The following is a 19,118-nucleotide window of genomic DNA, read 5'->3' as shown; positions in this document are numbered from 1 at the left end:
TTATTATTTGTGTAATGAGATGAAATAGGCTATTTTTTTTTCTTCTCTTTGTAATTTATATGAATCCAGTATTCATTAGTCCTGAACATTTTTATACACGTCGTCTTCTAGGGCTTGAAATGTATGCAGGACTGAAGTCTTTTTGCTGCATGGGTCTTAATCAGAAAGATGTTTTGCTCTAGAAAACTGTGGTGAACTAGTATTTGTATAACAAGACCTTAGACCCTGGGAAAAATTTTAAGGATTTTTATGAAGCTCAGTACACATTCTTCAGCTAAATTTTGGCATAGCTTCAATTTGAGACTCCAATGAAATTCGATTGGTTTATTTTATAATTAAAAACAAGGAAATCGTGGTAACAAAAATATATAATGTATAGCACTTGTGTTTATAATAGAAACATCCATAAAGTAAGAAACATGTTCTAACTTTTCTCATTACTCCAAAGGGAATTGCATCTTTAATCACACAAAGCACAACTGCTTTCTAATTTTGTTTAAAGTGTTTCGATACTTACAAAAACCAGATCAGGTTATTGTAAATCTAGAGCAAATTAGAATCATTGGCCTCTGCTCAGCTCTATGTAAGGGTTCTATGTAAATCATAAATTTAATGGCATACTAAGACACACATCTGTTTCAGTTTTGTAGAAGTTAATAATCTAACTATAGAGTATTTAAACACTTCTTTCATTAACTGGAAAATTGAGGAAAAGATAGACTTCCCTCAGTTATATGGTGTAATGTTTTACCTCCAAATTTTGATAATCTATAAATTCACCTAAGTAGTAAAGACAGTTTTTTATATATTCAATCTAGTATCTATTTTTGACATTAGAAGGTTTCCTTCCGTACAGAAATATTCAGTATAAACAAATAGGCCAGTATTATTGTTATAGGACAGGGAGAGGGTCAGCCCAAACCCTGCAAACCTGCCTATTCTAAATGGGTTCTGCCATCCGCCGCATCAACACAAAACATAGGAGACTTTAATGGGAAGGAACTTTAATTAAACTAGGAAACAATACAGGTAAGGCAAAGAGTCTAGTTTCTAAATGAAACACCCAAAGTTACCCATCCCCTCGTGGGTAAAAGTCCATCCATATGGGATCGGCCCAGAACAAGGCCCCAAAGCCTGCTACAAGTCTAAAGCATCTTCCAGTGGGGACCCACAGCAAAGGGTCACAAACAACCGGACAAGCCCGGAAGGAAAAGAGCAAAATCAACATCAAGATAAAAGCTGCCATTGTCACCTCCCCACGGGTCTCACCCACATCTGTGTCACCCAGTCCACGACCAAAAGACAAGCGCAGTTTCTTTACGTGTCTCTAGGCTCCATGCGCCTCCTCCAGGTCTCCTGGCTCCATCCTGCTTCCTTCCTCAGTCTCTTCTGCTTCTCCTCTTCCTGCTCAGCTCCACCCTCCCTTGGGTGGGGCAGGGAACCTCCCCCTTTCCTGGGGACCACCCTGTTACATTATCTCAAATCTACACCTGCATAAAAATTTTGATTTATGTATATATCATATTTAAAATAATTTTGCAATAGGGCATTGAAGAGAAAGAAAATATTGAATAGTTATATGAAATGTCAAAATTCATTATTTTCAATATTTTTCAGGCCCCTTTTACCTATATTATTCCTGATTATCCACAGTTTATTTTTAAACGATAAGTGCTATTCTTCTGGGGGTTCATATTATTTAAAGTAGTTTGCATTCTTGAACTTCTCAAAAATGTACATTTTGCAGCTAGCCTTCGCACTCAACTTTGCTCTGATTTTAACAAACTATATTTTTTCATGTTATTTACATGACCTCTTTCTTTGAGACATTGTACTTCATATATAATAGCAACCCAGTATTATAATGAATTATTGTGTTTCAATTATCATTAGATAATAAACAGGAAATTGCAAAATATTCTACATTTTCTGAACAATGAAATATATGTAGTTTGAATTTGGGTCATTAATTCAGGTAGTAAGAGCAGAGTACGAATTAAAATGGCATCATAAATTACATTCACATAATAAAGGGGGATGCCCTCTTAATGCATTAACAATTCTATTTAGTTATATTGTAGATAGGTGATTTTGGTAATCAGGACAGTTGATTAAGAATGAAAAGTTCAGTGCAACATCTCCATCACTGAAACAAAGCCATTCAAAGAATATGTTACCCAGCTGATGATTTAACGACTTCATTTTTAATGTAGAATAGCTGAAGAGGTTATTTATGGGTTTTTATTTTTTAAACCTAAAATATTTTCATTGACTGTAGCTCAATGAAACCTTATTATCAAATCACTTTAGTACTCCTTTGAGATATAAGTGTCATTTTAGTATGATTCTGTATTTGCCTGCTAATTTTAAAGAAAACAGATTCTTTTCTAATGCACTTTTACTTATCACAAAAACATATGCCTATTACATCATTGTTTGGTCTAGGACCTAAGTGATTGATTTCATATTGACCTTAAGAATGCATAGCAAAGAGTTGCAATAAGTTGAAAACGTAATTATAAAGATTTAAATTATTCCTGAATATAAAGATGGCAACATTCCATTATCTTATCAGGAAACTATGATGAGAGCTAGGTTTGGAGGAAAATCTTTGCAAATTACTGTCCTAATTCCACATGCTGAGGCAAATTTATTTTTTTTACTAAACTATACACAACAAATCAAAGCCTTTTTAAAAGAAAGGAGAAGAGCAGAGTTTAAAAATAACTATCATATTAGAGAACAAACTAATAGAAAATGTTAGTAACAGATAATTTATGGGATCAGAAATATCAAAGTCAAAGTCAAATATCTCATACAATTCTAACATACAAAGTATTTTCAAAACTGCAGCAAAACAATTTTTTGTTAAAAAAATATACTAAGATCATATCTCATTTTTAAAGATCATATCTTATTACTATGCTATCTTATACCATTAAGAAATCATTAATATATCCTAATATGAAAATATTAAAGGTGTTATGTAATTGTATCTGACTCACTTTCTAAAATGCAAAGAGGGCATTTGTGAGTTTGTCTCCTGACTCTTAAGTCTTTTGCAAGTTTTGCTGTACTAGAATGAACTATGACATGAATAATCAAAGACATATTCTCAGAGGCACTAAAAATTCAATTTGTACTTCTGTGAAATTGCTATTTGGTTGTCTTTAAAGTTTTAGATTCAATAGAGTGGAGTTGCCTCTACTATTAACCATTGCCTGGCTTTTGTTCTCATTCTCAGCTAAGCTATGCCAAGAACTGCCCATTCAAATGTTTTAAATTTAAACAAAGAATTGTGGTTTTAAGTTACACTTAGTTTAACTTCAATATATTTTTTAAAATTAAAGAAATTTCATCTGTATTGTTGACAGAAACTTGCATATAGTAAAAAGGAATAAGGAGGCCTTTTTTAAAACCACTTTAACAAGAAAACATTGGTTATGTATATTTATGATGAATAAAATAATTACTATAAGGAATATAGACAGCTTTGTATAAAATGAGTGTTCTTATAGTTACATTTCAGGGCTTGACAGAAACATTGATAGAAAAGATCTATAAGATCCAATTATAGAAAATCCTCAAGGTACAGAGATTAACAAGAGTTATGGGAACAATCTATGGGAAAGAAAGAGACTAACTGAGTTGTGTAAGTCTCAATGGAACAACGATTATGGATTATGAGGGATATCTTTTTTTAATTTACTTACTTTTGAGTATCATAATAACAATAGTATAAAAATTGTATAATCCTTTATTTAGTTAAACATACAAACATTAAGTGTACAGAGTAATGCTACCACTTGTACTGGTATTTTTAAAAAGTATTAAAAACAAAGTGATAGGTATTTAATAATACATGTGACTATATACTTCTAAATAATATTAAATACAGGACACCATATTTGTGCTATTGTTCAAACTGTCATAACTGCATCTCTACATTTGAGATAGGATTTGGCCTTCTTAGACAAAGATTTACTCAGCCTGGAGAGAGCTGGGAGAATAGTTAAAAACTTATTGGCTTTGCCAAATGCTTTCATATGTTTCTGCTCTCATGGAAAATGAGTTTTGATTTCTTTTCAGCCTACATGCATGGCAAAGCTAAAATGAAAAACAAAGCTAGCAACTTTCAACCAGTTCTAGTTACGTTTGATATTCACACATTGCTTTGATCTGCTCTAGAGCTTTAAGAAATTTATTTTCTAGACTAGGGAAAACCAGCTTCAGCACTAAGCATCACTGAACAGTAATGATGAAGAAAAGAGAACTAAGTTTAGGATGAAATTCAGCTAATTTTATTTCTATTTCTGTTCAGAAATTCGACTAGTTTCACATATTTTTTATTTGTTTATTTTAGAGCTCTCGCAATATTCTCATCTTAGGCAAAAATATGCTCCCCATAATAAATACAATTTAGTTCTCTTCAGCTGTGTTGCTCAAACTTTAGTCCAGTGTTGTCCACTTTAAAGTTCCAGATCACCCTACCCCACCCCAGCGCATTCCCACTTACTCCTTTTACAGTGGGTTTATCTAATCCACATTTTCCAGAGTGAGGCAGTGAAGAAGTTACTTACTATATTCTACCAACTCATATTAATCACAATATTGTAAGCATGTCCATTTTCATTATTTCTTCAGATTGTTTAATTTGGTACCCAAACTATTGTTATTCATACTTATATTTTGACAAGTACCTCATCACTTCCCTCTAAACACAGATGCTCGGTTGATAAATAGCTTTAAAATTAGCATAATTTCTGTATCAAAATATGTGAACTCATTGAATAAAATAATCTTTAGTTTCTTAAAGTTGCTTAAATTAAAAACATCAGTTTCTACAGTTGGAAAAAACATGTATGGTTAAAATGTTTGAAGCCCATCAATCTCTCTAACCACATAAGCTAATGAGTTCCTTCTGTTTTCTTTGAATGAAATCACCATGAGTGGTTAGATGTTGATTTAACATAAAACAAATGGAAGTGGGTGTTTCCTTTGTCTTCGTAGAATTTATTTTTAAAAACAATTAGCAGGTATTATGAATAAGTCAATGATTTTTGCCATTGCTTAAATAATAATATAGATTGAGTAGTTAAATTGATTGCATTTTAGGGAATGCATAGCATACTCCAACTTCCTTTAACTTGCTAACATCTGCAGACATTATTAAGCTTCTCATTTCATTTTTTACCATAACACCTGTATTGTTATAAATTATGTTTTGAATTGTCATGAAGTGTCAGGCAAATTACGTTTTCTAGATGTGTGTCATTTAAGTGTTTCTTTGTAATGGCAGGTTTGTGGCTAACAGCTTAATCTCGAATATATTAATGCAATTGAAAGCTCTGCTTCAATTCTTTGTGGATACAGAGACGGTTGAAATATTATGTTTAAGTGCGGAAAAAGAATTAAAAATACTTTACTTCTCTAAAAATACTTTTGAGAACAGGAATATGCTTGGATGTAAATTTAAAAACAGCAAGATCACTATATTCTGGAAAAAAAGGAAAAAAAGTGTTGAACACTTTGAGCTATATAAAATACACACCCTATTGAATTAAAATTAAAAACTGGTAGGAGGAGTTTTCCACTCTCTATAGTTTTAACCCACTTCTGACAAATCCTTCCCTCTCCCATGCATCCTGCTTTTTTTCGTGATGTAGTCTCTTTAGGAACAGCAGAGTGTGACTCACTTATGTCCTCAGCATCAGTGTCAGCTCTATGAAATGCAGACATTGGGTTTTTCCAGAGATTCTTTCTAAGAGAGTTAAATAAATAAGTAAATGAGCCAACATATGGCCAGTTTAAATCAGGCAAAAATTTCTATTGATTACTTACTAAGCTCACTAAATAAAAACTTCAACCTAAGTTTTGCCTCCCAAAAGAAAATAGGATTAGACTGATCTATGCACTCATTGGGGCTTCTTGTGAATCATGCCCAGCTGAGTGAAAAATCTTCAAAGGTGGACAAAAGAAAGGGCTAAACTTTTCCAGTAAATGCATTATTACTAGTTTGACATATTTTGGCTTACAATCTTGAATAAAAATGATTTTAAATTCTAAAGGAGACCATAAAAAAATGACCTCTGAGGGGTGAGAACTCTACAAGTCTGTCTTCTTTTCAACTACTTTTAAGTAGCCTGATTTAGTTTCCCTAAGCAGAGCTGCTGTATGTATAAATTTTGACAGATGTAAAAACTTAGGTGTGTAATAAAATTTCACAACAGCTCTGGGTAAGTATATTTTTCCTCCAAACTAGTTTCTATCCTGCAATGACAATACTCGAAGCTAAGAAATTCCAAATGTAAGGTGTATGTAGTTAAAAGCACAAATGCTCTAAGGGGCCCTCTTCCTTTTGGAATGCTGAGAATATTAACCCTGAATACATTAAGTAGGAAGAAATGTGATCCTCAAGGATTCCTGTTTTAATCTGAGAATTGTAATGAAACAACCAAAAGAGCATGTTTCAGATATTTGCACAGATGCATCTTCTTATGCTTTTTAACAATTTGAGAACTTGACCAATAGCTGCATTTACTTTAAATACTACAACTATATGGCTTTGTGACAAAAAAAAAAAAACACTGATAGGTATTTAGTCTTTAAGTCTTTGGAACATTCTGCTGTCGACATGTTAATATCATTGTTGTTTGAAATGATTTCAGAAGTACGACTGCAACGTACCCGGAGCAAAAAAAGTATATATTGTTTCTGAAAGGAAAGCAGCTCAAGTTTCATCCTATCTTCTGGAGGTTTTAAATCTTGAGAGAATCAGTCCCCCCCCCCCCCGACCCCCCACCCCCCAATCAATGCAAACATGCTTCTTTAATTGACGGTTGCATTCACTGGTAGAATCAGTGACTTAGAAATACATCCGCAAACTTCAGCTCTGATATTTTGTAATTAAAAAAAAAAAAATCACCCGGGTTTGTTCTTCCTCTCATGCAGCGGGACACTTAACTGGCATTTAAACGTTTTTCAAGCATGATTGGCCCCATCTTAAGGTTTGGTCCATCGTTGACGACGCTGCCAATCTGTTCGCTGATACTACCTACAGAGGTGCAAGGAAGTGTAATCAGAGGACAAGAGCAAAAGCCGTTTCAAAGGAAGGAAATGAGAGAAACAGACCTAGCAGTACGATGAATGCACTTGGAAGAAAAGTACCTTGTAGTCTCCTTTCCTTCCTTTGCTTATCCTAGTGAGTTTAATCAAAAACAAACAAAACGCTCTTGTGAAATACAGTCAATAAAGTCAAAGTTTAGCTAGCTCTCTGCAACTACAAAGAAAAAGTCATCGCAATTTAAAAAAAATGTAACTTTCATTAAGGAGCGCGCCGGAAATCTCAGGTATCAAAGACGCATTAACCCTGGAGCGTCCCCCGCGCGCCGCAGCCGGACGGAGGCAGCCGCGGCGAACAGACGTTCTTTCTCCTCGGAGCAGTCACACAAAAGGAGGGTTGCGGAAACTAAAAGTTTCGGGGCCTCCGGCTCGCTACGTGGAGAAAAGAGAAAACCTGGAGACGGGGTGGGTAAAAGACGCATCCTGGGCGCCTTTCCGAAGTGCAGGCAGGAGAAAGCTCCTGGGCCTGTTGGGGAGAGGAGAGGAGAGGAGAGGAGAGGGGCGGAGAGGGGAGGGGAGTCGGGGGGGTACCCCGAGCTGCTGGCCGGCCCCCGGCGCCCCGCCTCGGCGGCCGGAGCGCCTCGCTCTCCCGATACCCTTCACCCGGTTCCAGAAATAAAATAAATGTTTTTAAAGTGCGTGTGTGTGGACGGGATGGAGAGCGCGCGCAGGCAGAGCGCGCGGAGCACCGAGCGCGCAGTGAGTGGAGTTTGGGGGCGGGGGTGTGGGAGGGTGGGGACCGGGGTTGAATGGGTGTGTTGCTGGCGTGGGGGGCGGGAGGGCGGCCGGCCGAGCCCCTGGAGGAGGTGTAGGGGAGAGTGCGGACGGGGAGGAGCGGAAGGGCGCGAGCCACCGCAGGCCGCCTCCGGGCGCGTTCCGCGGCCGGGTGCGCGCGTCCCTCGCCGCCGCCGCCCCCTGGACAGCCCTGCGGCCGCCCCGCCGGCGCAGCCGGGGCCGGCCTGTCCTCGGCGGCTGCTTGGTCCCCGCCGCCGCCACCCGCAGCTCGTAAGTGTCCCCTTGCGCCCCCTCCCCCGCGCCCGCTCGGGCGCACGGCCGCCGCAGCTGCTCAAATGGAGTGGAAAATGGCCATTGGGCGGCAATGAGTTATAGATTATCTGCTCCACGTTTTGGACTTAGCTGCCTGTAATCTTCTTTCGAGTTTGCCTGAGCCCCTCGCTGGAAAAATCAGGAGGGAGAGATTTGTCCTCTGCCGCCGTACACGTTAATATGTTTATATGATTAGCCGAACTCGGGGAGGGGGGGTAGGTGGGGATTGGGGGGTGGGGAGGAGGAGGAGGAGGAGGCTGGAGGTGACTCCAGTTCAGACCTCGCCGAGAGTCTGTGTCAGGACTTCGCACTCCCCCGTCTCTCGCGCTCTCCCTCTCGCTCCCTCTCTCCCTCACTCTCTCGGCTCGCACGCGCACACACGCAGAGGTGCCGGAGCGCAAGCGGGAGCTTACCGGGGGAGAATTCCTTGGGATTGTCGGGGGGCAGCCCCCTTCCGTGGCTGTGCGTGGCGTGGCTCTTCCCTGCACCTCCCCGCCTCCCCGAGCCCGAGTCTCGCCGTGCGCCTTCCGCGGGGCAGCGGCCACCTCTCCGCCCGCGCCCGGAGACCCGACATGTGAGGAGGGGCCGCCGCGGCTCCCGCCCCAGGCCGCAGGGTCGGCGCGAGGGATGCTCGTCCGGCCGGCGCGGACGGCGGGCTGAGGGGCTTCGCCTGACAAACTGAGTTGGCCTCGCGCCGCCGGCGTCTGCCCGCCCCTCCCGCGGCCGCCGCTCCGAGGGGACTCCCCCAAGTCTGCGCACCTCAGTCGGGCTCCGGCCCCCACCACCCCCTGCGCGCAGATCCCCCATTTTTTTTTCTTTTTCTGGGGTGCGCGCGCGCGCGTGTGAAAGATCCCTCGGGCGGAGCGGCGTGCGGGAAACTGCGGGAAAATGTTGACCTAACCCCAGGAGCCGCCTGGCGCTGGCTGCTTGGCTGGAGGACGAGGAGGCGGCCGCCGAGGAGAAGGACGCGCCGAGCCGCGGCGCCCTGTCCGGCCGGCGAGCTGCGGCGCTGCCTCCCGCGCGGACTCGGCGGCCGGCGACCCGCTCGCGGCCGGCCTCGGCCCTCTCCGGCCGAGGTCGCCGCTGCGCTCTGCGCCTCTCCCCGCGCGGCCCCCGCGCCAGACGGCCGGCCCCCGGGGCGCGCTCGCCGACCGAGGTAAGAGCCGCAGGAGCGAACAATGTGCCTCTGTGCCGGGCTGCGGAGACCTGTTTGCTTTGCGCCTCCTGCCCGGGGGTGGATGCTGGAGGTGGAGGGAGCCGCGGGTTATTTGGGGCTCGGCTGTTTGTTTATGTGCGGCCGGGCCGAAGGGGGAGACCCGCGCTCGCTGGGGCTGCGCGCCCCCCTTCCTCCCCCTCTCGCCCCCCTTCTCCGAAATCGATCCGCCGAACTCTCAGTCCCGTCCAGCCTGCTTCTCCTTTTCCTTCTCCTTCTCCGCCCGAGCCCTGGCTACGTCCTCAAGGCTTAAGTCCAGTTGCCCCGAGCGCCCTGGAGGAAGTGGGGGGCCCGGGGGAGGGGGAGGGTGCGGGATTGGGCCGTGCATTTTTTTTCTGTTCTGAAGCTTGGGATCGGAAGGTGCCCGCCGTTCGCCCTTTCCAAGCTTGCCTTGGGTGGATGGGGGGGGGGGAGGTGGTGGCGCGAGGCGCGCCCTCGGCGGGAGGCAAGGGAGGGGGCTCTGCTCCGGGTGCGGGGCCCCGGGCCTGGCGGAGAGCGCGCCCCAGTTTCCTACTGCTCGCCCCCATGCGCCCCCCACCGCCGCCGCCGAGTGTCCCGGGCTGTTAGTGGAGCGGGGAGTCGAGCGCTGGGAGCGAGCTCAAGGGGAGTGGACGCTTGGGGAGGGCTGGGATGAGTTGTGCGGGTTGTTCTTCTCCTGGGGGGTGCTCAGGTGTGGTGGAGAGGCGAGGATGACAGCAAAGCGCGGCCAGATGTGGCGGGGCGGGCGCTGGGGCTGGCAGCGATTAGGGGCGGCGGGGCGGGCGGGAGCGCGGCGGGGCCGGGCAGGCGCTCGGCGGACCCTGGGGAGGACGGAGAGCCTCCCGGACCCGCAGTGAGAGGGCAGCAGCGCGCCGCGCTGGGCCTGCGGGAGAAGTTTCGGGGTGTGGGCTCCTGGAGTGGCTGTGGCGCCGGGCTCCTCGGGCAGCCAGGTTTGGAGGAGGGGGTACTGGATGGGGAGCGATGGGGAGGAAAAGACGTGGGAGGAGCGCGAGGAAAGGGGAGACCCCTAGGCTAACCAAGCGTGGGCTCCTTGATTGGCTGGGGCCACCCGACCCTCCGAGGGAGAGGCGCGGACGAATCCAAGAAAGCGTCCCAGCGGCGGGGAGGTTCGCTTGCAATAATCCTCCTTTGCTTGGGATCAGTAAAGTTTGGTCTTTTCTGAGAACTCTGGGGCTTGGGTTCAGGCAAGTCTTGGGAAGCTTTACTTTGTGCAAAGTGTCACCGAGCGGAGGCTGAGGAACATGTGCCTGTAACATCGGTATTTTTTAACCTTTGTTCACTCTTCTCCAAAAACCATAGTTGGAAGGACAAGTCCTCCTGGCCCATCTTCTTTCCAGTCCTCTGTGGACGTCTGCCCTGCATCCTTTCCTCCTTCCCTGGCCCCTTCTACCCGCCCTTCATTAGGCACGCTGTTGTCTGGGATTCCGACCGAGGAAATGTTTCCCTCCTGTTTCTTGAAAGGTGTCAGGCTGCTTAGCATCTTCTCCCAAGCATCCTGGGAGCGTCTGAGCCACAGCCACCGACCATATGGTTCCCGTTACAAAGGCCAGGTTCTAAAACACTCTCTTCCCCACCCCCGCTCTCGATCCTTAATTTTTCTTCTGCATTCTTTACAGTATGTGCACTTCTCTCTTCCCCTTTCCAGACGCGTAGATTTAACGGATCTGGTTGATTCATTCATTTCCCTGTCAGTGTTTGTGTCTGGAACGCGCCCCACCGAATTTGCTCTTTGCTCAACTCGAGTTGCACAATGAAGAAAAGTCACATCCGATTGGTAAATAATTGCCTGTTGGGATGTCTCTTACTGAATCAGGTTTGAATTTTGAGCAAACTTTAAATGATGGGTAGTGACAAAGCCATCAATAGATGTCCTCAACAGAAAAAGTGAAATAGTTTTGGGGGTGTATTGGGGTGTATTTGGCAACTTTCCAAGTAGTGTGGGCGTCTCTTTTGACCTAGGTAAAGATAACTTTGTAACTTTACATTTGGTCTCTTTATTGTACTGGAGAAACCTTTTATCAGAAAACCTACTTCTGTCAGGTGTGTTAGGGAACTTTTTGTCGACTCTCCCTCCCCTACGATAAATTTATGCATGATAGAGAGAATACCGCAGAACAAATGTTCTGTTGTTTAGTTTCTTCAGACATTCCGATTCTCTCCTTTTGTTGCTTGCCTCCAAAAGAGGTGCCATTTCACATCATTCTGCACAAATTGTTTGAATTAATGCAAGTGTGAATTCTTACCGTTTGAAGGGGACTATTAGCATATCAAAGGTTTCTTAGCTTCAGCTCAATTGAGAAAACTTCAGCCTGTCTTCCATTTGCTTCCAAGCAGAGGCCCAAAGGGCAATGAGAATTGTAAAGGGTAAAAATAGGGAGGTGGATTCAGGCTGTGTTTCTGAACTTTTACTGTTTTGTAATTATGTGAGCGAAAAACATTGTCTATTGCTGTGGAGCCCTTGCAAATGGCAAGACAATTATTTTCTATTGATAAATGGTTTGTTCCTAGAAAAAGGGTGACCTTTTATTTTATGATAGTCACTGTTGCTTGTCTTTGGGGTCCCTTTAGTGGAAAAGACTGAGAAAGCTTGTTTCTTCTAACTTAATACTTTTCTAGGGCCTACAGTTTGAAATATTTGTAAAATGGGGAAGAAGTCTTTTAATTAGTCTATAAAACAATGGCAATCTTGTAATAAAAGAACATTCATTACTACATTCATGAAACTATTTTTAAAATACTAACTTAACAAGAAAGAAATCAGTGAATTTTGAATATTAAAAGCAACATGAACTTTGTTAATGCAACTTCTATTGCAAGTGTAAGTTTGAAAATGGTTTGTAAGTGAACTCAGATTTTTTTAGTTAATTGCGTTTAAAGAGACATAATTCTGTTTGAAATCTTATTGCTTTTGTCTCAGTTTTTGTATTACATCAAACAGTAAATCTAGAGTTCATCTTAAATCTGGTTTATTTTTTTCTTAGTATTTATAGCATATTTGCTCATGCTTTGCATTTTCAGAGATGTGTTGTCTGAGTTTCTTTTAACAACTCAGTATCCTTAAATGAAGAAGCAAGTAAGAGCAAGTACTTGGGTCATCAAGTCATTTTATGGCAAGCAGATGGGTCAAGGTACAAGTTTTATCTTCAGCTACTGGGGAAATATTGGTTTTATTTATTTAGCTTAAGGTTTTATAATACCTAGTTTTGAAATGAAAATAAATCTCAGGGAATGTTTTGGAGATAAGTAAGCTCATATTTTTTAGTTTTACATTTGATGGTTGGTTGATTTTGAACATGAGTTGATATTCCTTAATTGGATGAGAATTTTTTTTTTACTAATGTTCAGAACTTCTTGTTTCTAATAGTGAAAATGAACTCAAGAAACAATTTTGGAGTGAAAAAAAAATCATTAAATGCCTAACATTTTTAGTCTTTAATTTAATAGGATAATTTTTTTTTTCAGATTAAGATGAGGTTTCTTTTAGTGGCATTCAAATTGTATATCATTACCCTGAAATCATTTTTATAATAGTTTATTTATCTGATCCCTTCAGTTGTCTAAGAAGTACTTTCGAGGTTAAAAAAAAAGGGAAAAAAAACCCACATTGATGTAATTGCCATTATTGCACTTAAGTTGCTGTTAACTAGTCTGCTTTGAATGCAGAGTGCTATAAAGAAAACACATTATCCTTTAGAGCTATTAGTGATAATCTAAAAATTGTCTTGAAAACATTGCTCTTCATTTTATATCATGGTGATCCTGAATTCTGCAAATCTCTGAAGGTGTAAAAAGCAGTGAAAAGAAGATTTTTCAACATTTAGATGACAAAATTGGACTACTTAGAGAAAAATTAATGTGTTGTAGAAGCACTTCAGCTGCCATTTTCAATCACTGTGGGTTACTATGTGTTGGCAACAGAAAACAAATTTAGAAATGCAGATAGCTCTGGGAGCAGGTAGTTGGAGAAATCAGAATATTGAATCATGTGGGGTAGGACAAGCCAATTACTTCAGGTTTTGACTTGAGAAATTCCAATAAATATAATTTTTTCCAGGCTTTTGACTCTGCTTTATTAATGGACTAACATCAAAGCAGACAACAAAACTTCTAAATGTTATAAAAACTAATATAAATATACAGATCTCACATGGAGTACTACAAGTCTTAATTTAAGACAAGCATTTGGAGTTTTTATTGCTGCAATTTTCACAATCAGCAGAAACGTTAACACCAGGCTTCTGGGTGTTTCCTTTCTTAAAATTAGCAGGAGGAGAGCTTTAAAAACCAAGGTTTATTTAGGGTTAGCTCTTTATTTGGTCATTATTGAAGCTTTCTGTGTTTCATCAAAAAAATTAAAATAATATTTTAATACCATAAGTACTAAAGGAACCTGTGAACTAAGATTGAGGTGTTGGGAAGGTCAAGAAGTATCTAGATGTATGCACACCATGGTTTAAACTGTTACTGCTCTATTTTCTATCAAAATATTTACTTGACCTAACATTTTTGAATAAACGTTCAAGTAACACTTAGTTTATTGACAGGTGTGGAAGGAGGTAAAGCGATCATTACAATTTATACTAACGTGGGCTAAGCACTCTTGTGCCTACCTACCTGAGAGAAATCTGTTTTCGTTTTAGTAAGAATCCATACAACTTGCACAATTATTGATATTTAATAGCATAGATTCAGTGTGCTTAGATTAAGAATGAGATATAGTTTTGGAAAATGGAAAAACTTAGGTCATACAAGATTGCTATTTTTACAAAAAGTTTCTTCAGAGACTGTGCACTTTTCTTCTTGGTGATCACAGGATCTGATTTGGAATCTTGGAGACGCACACATTTGACGTTCGTCGGCTTTCCTGCAGAAAAGCTTCATGTAAATTGCAGTGGAATTACTGTCCAGTAAATTTTTCAAATCAAATGTGTAATTCTTTTTGTATTACATCATTACATTACAATACATTAATTTAAAAAAATTAAAAATGGCTCAAGTTATTTGCTGAAAAGCCTACCTAAAAAATTAAAGCAACAAATTGATGATTTTGACCAGGTGTTAAAAGAGCAACTTCAGCCGCTATATCTGAAAAGGACATGAAGTCTTGTTTCTGTTTTGGTGATATCAGTTCCTGAGGTAATTTGTTTAAATATTAGTTCACATTACCTAAATAGATAACTGTTTTGTATCTATTTTCAGGAAAGATTAAAACATTTCTATTTTAAAGATAGATAAAAATCATAGCTTAGTTAACTTCTCTCTTACATAACACCAATTACTTTATCGCCCCACCCAAATATTCATCTCTTCAAATAATTCTTGATTGAAGGTTGAAAGGTTGAAAAGTGCTTAATGGTCCCGATTACTGTAATTAGACTTGATGTTATCAGGAAAACTGAGACTGTCTTTAAAATCTTTTTGCTATTCAAGAGTGGTCCAGTAGTGATGATTATTATATTTTTAATGCTGTAAGAAAAAGGTCAAGGAAGTGGATAAAGAGTTAAATATTGAAATTAGGAAATTAGAATCTTAAAATAGTGTCATTTTTCTTGACTTAGTATAATTTTCAAAGGAGTGAGTATATAAAATCTAATTCTCAAATTTTATTTACTTCAAGGTGGCATTTTGAATTTAGTATATTGATTTTGTTAACTATATATTATAAACTAGGAAGATTTTGAAGTGAGTAGGTTTTTTTTTTTTTTTTTTTTTTGGATGGGTCATTGCATCATAAGAAAAGTTTCCAGTCAACCAAAAATACTTAAAAAAATGTTCAGGTCATTTATCCAATGACCTAAATATAGACAATGATTTACAAATACTTCCCAGTATATTCTTATCCAGTGGCTTTTCAAAAGGTATTTCTTACAGTAAAAAAAAAAACCATTTACATTTTGCAAAAACAAATATTTTTTGAAAAGGTAGATGAAATGAAGGAAACAGGCGCTTAACACCTGCAGGTGAAGTGCAGCTCCTAGCAAAATGTTACTGATCGCATTGGAAGCATAGAACAAGTTTAAATATAATTTGTTCAATTACAACAAAAATGCAGTTTTATGAAGTAATATGGTTTGTCTTTGTAGAGGATTTTATGCTTTGTGTGGTGGTAAGTAAAATCCCATCACAGTTGTATAAATTTGTTCAATTACCAGAACAGCTAAAAGAAAAAAAATCAATTTACGTTGAAAAGCAACAGAAATTAGATTACCTTGGTTAGTAGGAACTTACCAGCAATGTCTAAATTGCTTAATAATATCAAAAGTTACAATGTTTCAAAGAGTAAGAATATTGGTGCCTGTTTTATTAAGCTTACATCTTGTTTACTTGGTGACTTTTGTTATGTGAGCATTTTTGTCATCTTTTTTCCTTTACATCTTTGTTCTTATGGAAGCTATTGCACGACATACAAGAAAACATTTACACTTGCATATTCTTACTTGTTTTAGAGGTTTGTTTTTCACCAGTCACTTCTGGATTCCTAGAATTTGTAATCAGTTGTTATTTGAGATTGGTATAGTGAAATTTCAGATGTCATTTTATGAATCAAAGGAAACCTTGTCCATCCGTAGGGATAGCAGCGTTATTCTGAGCAACGGAAACACATCTTAGAAATTTTTACTACTAACTAGAATTATATGGAAGTCAAAATCTTTAATTCTTGTAGCAATAAAGTGGCATGGGATTCATCGCAGCAGATTGCCGGGCACCTGTTTCTATAACCACCTTGATTCGTTCTGGCACCCAGATTTACCGAAGTGCAAGAACAGGCACAACTGCTGCTCAAAGCCACCCGGCTGTTTTTAGGTCATGAAGTCAACTTCCTGGAATTTCTGGGGAAACCAGTTGAAAAGAGAGGACAAATGTCACTTTAAATAGAGATGTTTAAATCAGATTTCTGCCTGAGGGTAAAATTTAGGTCTGTTTTAGCCCGGATGTAATGTCTCCCTCTACAGAGCACAGCATTAATCACGACCTGACAAGAAAACGTATGCTGAGCAAAACGGGCCCCTGTTGGTCTTGTCATTGATTTTTCCAATCTGTGAGGAGTGCATGATAAACATTAAAATTCACACATAGGGATTATACCTTAATCTCTGAATTTCAGTATTGAAAGTATTTGCCTCAAAAAAAAAAAAAAAGCCTATTTAAAGCTGAAAAATCTTTGGGAGACATTTTTTAAAGGATAGGATTCAATACTTTAATAAAAATAGAAATATGAGATTAACAAACAGGCAGGTTAAGCCGAAGTTAACTTCTTGAAATAATGACCAAGTTTTAATCCTGTTTTAAGACGTGTTAAGGAACTCAGAGATTTTTTTTTTTAATCTGATGGTAGGTAAAAGAAATGGTGATAGGAACAAACTCTTCGTTTTTGACCAAGAGAAATGGGAGAAGTTGAAAAGATGGTTGAGTTTAGACTGAGATCAATTCAAGCATACTTTGTTAGAACAAAACCAAATACAACTGTCTATCTTCTTTTGAATGAGTAAATGACAAACCCTTTAGCCATTGTCCTAGTGAAAGAGAATGTACCATGAGGTTCCTTGTTAAAGGAAAAAGGTTTAGTTTTGTTCTTTCAATTATTAGATAGCAGCTATATTACATTAGATAAATTATTAGATAATCTGTAACTCCTTTTTGTTCAAATATATACACATGCGTGTATATATATATATATATAAAAACACGCAATTTATAGTTTGTCCTTTTGTAGATGTCAGTATTTGTTGATTATTGTCTTAAAATGAGCACAAAGGCAAGTTTGAAATGCAAATGCATATGATTAAGATATCCATTTGATATGAATGACTGAATCCATATTTTGTTCTCAAAGGTTATTTCCTGCTTCTGGACCATGAAATACTTGTACTGTTCACACTTTGCATCATTTTGTAGGTATTTTTACATCAGTCTGCACCTCAAGCATTATTGCTTTGGATTTAGATGACAGAATAATCTAACCCCAATTGCTGTCAAAAATGGTTGTTGGCTACTACTGGGAGAGGGCTAAGTGACCTTGCTTTTGAATGATGCTTCTCTTACAGATCACAGTAAATCGTGTTTATAGAAAGAGCAAAAGAGAATTCTCTCTGCTTTGACTATAAAATTGAGTTCTAATTTTAATTCTTTATTCCTAAAATTAATGTTATAGTAAGTCTCCATATAATGGGTAAATCATAAAATTTTAAAGTTGTTAGTTGATATTTCTGTTTTATGTAGGTTATATTTACTTAGTTGTCAGCTGCAGTTTACATTAAAAAGTCACGTTGAAAATGATCTTCCCTGGGTTCTCTACTTTGAAGCTTAAATATTTCTGTTTGGAATTTCTTTATTTCCTCTGTACCTTCCATACAGAAATTTTATTTCTCAGCATTAAAAGCCTACCATTTGTTAGTGTTCATTACTGTGTTTATTACTTAGAAATTACAGAACACATTTTAAACATAGCGTTTTTTTATCTACTCGTCTTTGTGTTCTAACCTAAGGATGCTTATGGTGTATTTTAATTCTTATATTCCTGGCTTTCCTATGGTTAACTTTTAAGACAGTTTGGGAAGCATTAAATTTGGTGATGTTGGAAGCTTATACTTTTGTAACCCAGTGATTGTATGTATTTGAATAGAATTCACCAGGTCTTAATGTATTAAAATACAATGCTGCTGAATTTTATATAGTTTGTTTTTCATTTTAGAAAAGATAGGTATAATTCGTCAACAATTAATTTTGGTTTCTATACACCAATAAGTAAAAATTACAATTATGATGTCCTAGATATTGTTACTTTTGCTAAAGACATTTAACTGTTTTTGTCCTTTTCAAAATTCTGTCTGTTATCAGAGAGATAATACTTGGATATTAGCTGCTTCCTCTTCATAGCTGTATAGATGTAGAAGCAGGAGCCGTTTTCCTCCGCTTTGCTTTCTCTTCTGTCTGTGCTGTGATGCCCATAGCCTTGATGGAAACCACTTTCTTATTGTCAGTGCTTTTACACTAGGTCTGCAGTCTGAATATTTGAAAATGTAAGTGAAACCAGATTTTATTTTTAATATCTTAAGCAAAAAAGTCACCAAAATGCTGCTTATTAGTTGCCTTTCCCCTTAATCTTATTTCCTTTGTTTAATTGGAAGGTAGAAATAGAACTTATAACTGTATATTTTATATGTTTAGCATGAAAACATTTCTTTTATAATTTTTGTTTGTTTAGTAAGGCTCTTTGTTGTTTAAAAATCATTTTTTATGAATCATTTATAGGTGAGTCAAACTGAATTTGCCTTAAATTTCCAGCTATTACTTATATTTTATAAAGGTGGTGTACATATAGTTGAAGGGGGAAATCTTAAAAATAGGAGGAGGGTGATAATTGTATTTTTGGGGTTTTTTTTTTGGTGACACCTTGACCCTAAGGCTTTGAAACTGTTCTTGAACTTTTCTTTTTTTCAAATTTCTCTTTGGCTGAGATGCACCTGATCTCTGATCTCTGTATATCTGGGGAAAAAAGAATATAGCAGAAGAGGAGAGTATAAACAAATCTAAAAAAGTTTCTGAAAATAAGATTGCAGAAAGCTAAAGAGCAATTTGCAAAAAACAAACCAGTTTGTCCTTTTTTGTTGTATTAAAGTAAGGGAAATAGAAGACTTATTTTTCAGAAATAAATACAGTCCAGGTTGGAATTTTTGAATTACTCTCAATGAAGAGAAAAAATAGTTGTTTTACTTCATTTATTTAAAATCGATGT

The 19,118-nt window shown here is 39.3% G+C and overlaps 1 protein-coding gene across 17 annotated transcripts in view; it reads left to right on the top strand.

The window, feature by feature from the left end:
* ADGRL2 (adhesion G protein-coupled receptor L2) overlaps positions 1–19,118 on the top strand; it is a 594,604-nt gene that overhangs the window by 403,275 nt on the left and 172,211 nt on the right. For 3 of the 17 annotated variants that reach the window (XM_054691663.1, XM_054691653.1, XM_054691661.1), the window contains exon 1: positions 7,407–7,527. The exons of 10 other annotated variants lie outside the window; for them this stretch is intronic. The gene's annotated coding sequence lies outside the window, so the exon portion shown is untranslated. Of the gene's footprint in view, positions 1–7,406; positions 7,528–7,777; positions 7,822–8,072; positions 8,128–9,282; positions 9,326–19,118 lie in introns of those variants that run through there. 4 more of the 17 variants (XM_054691656.1, XM_037501140.2, XM_054691652.1 and 1 more) reach the window with 4 other exon arrangements.

Source organism: Talpa occidentalis, unplaced genomic scaffold (genome assembly GCF_014898055.3).
Source record: "Talpa occidentalis isolate TD23 unplaced genomic scaffold, MPIMG_talOcc4v2.1 talOcc4.9, whole genome shotgun sequence".
NCBI lineage: Eukaryota > Metazoa > Chordata > Mammalia > Eulipotyphla > Talpidae > Talpa > Talpa occidentalis.
The sequence above is the reverse complement of the archived record's forward strand: the minus strand, read 5'-3'. Positions and strand labels throughout refer to the sequence as shown.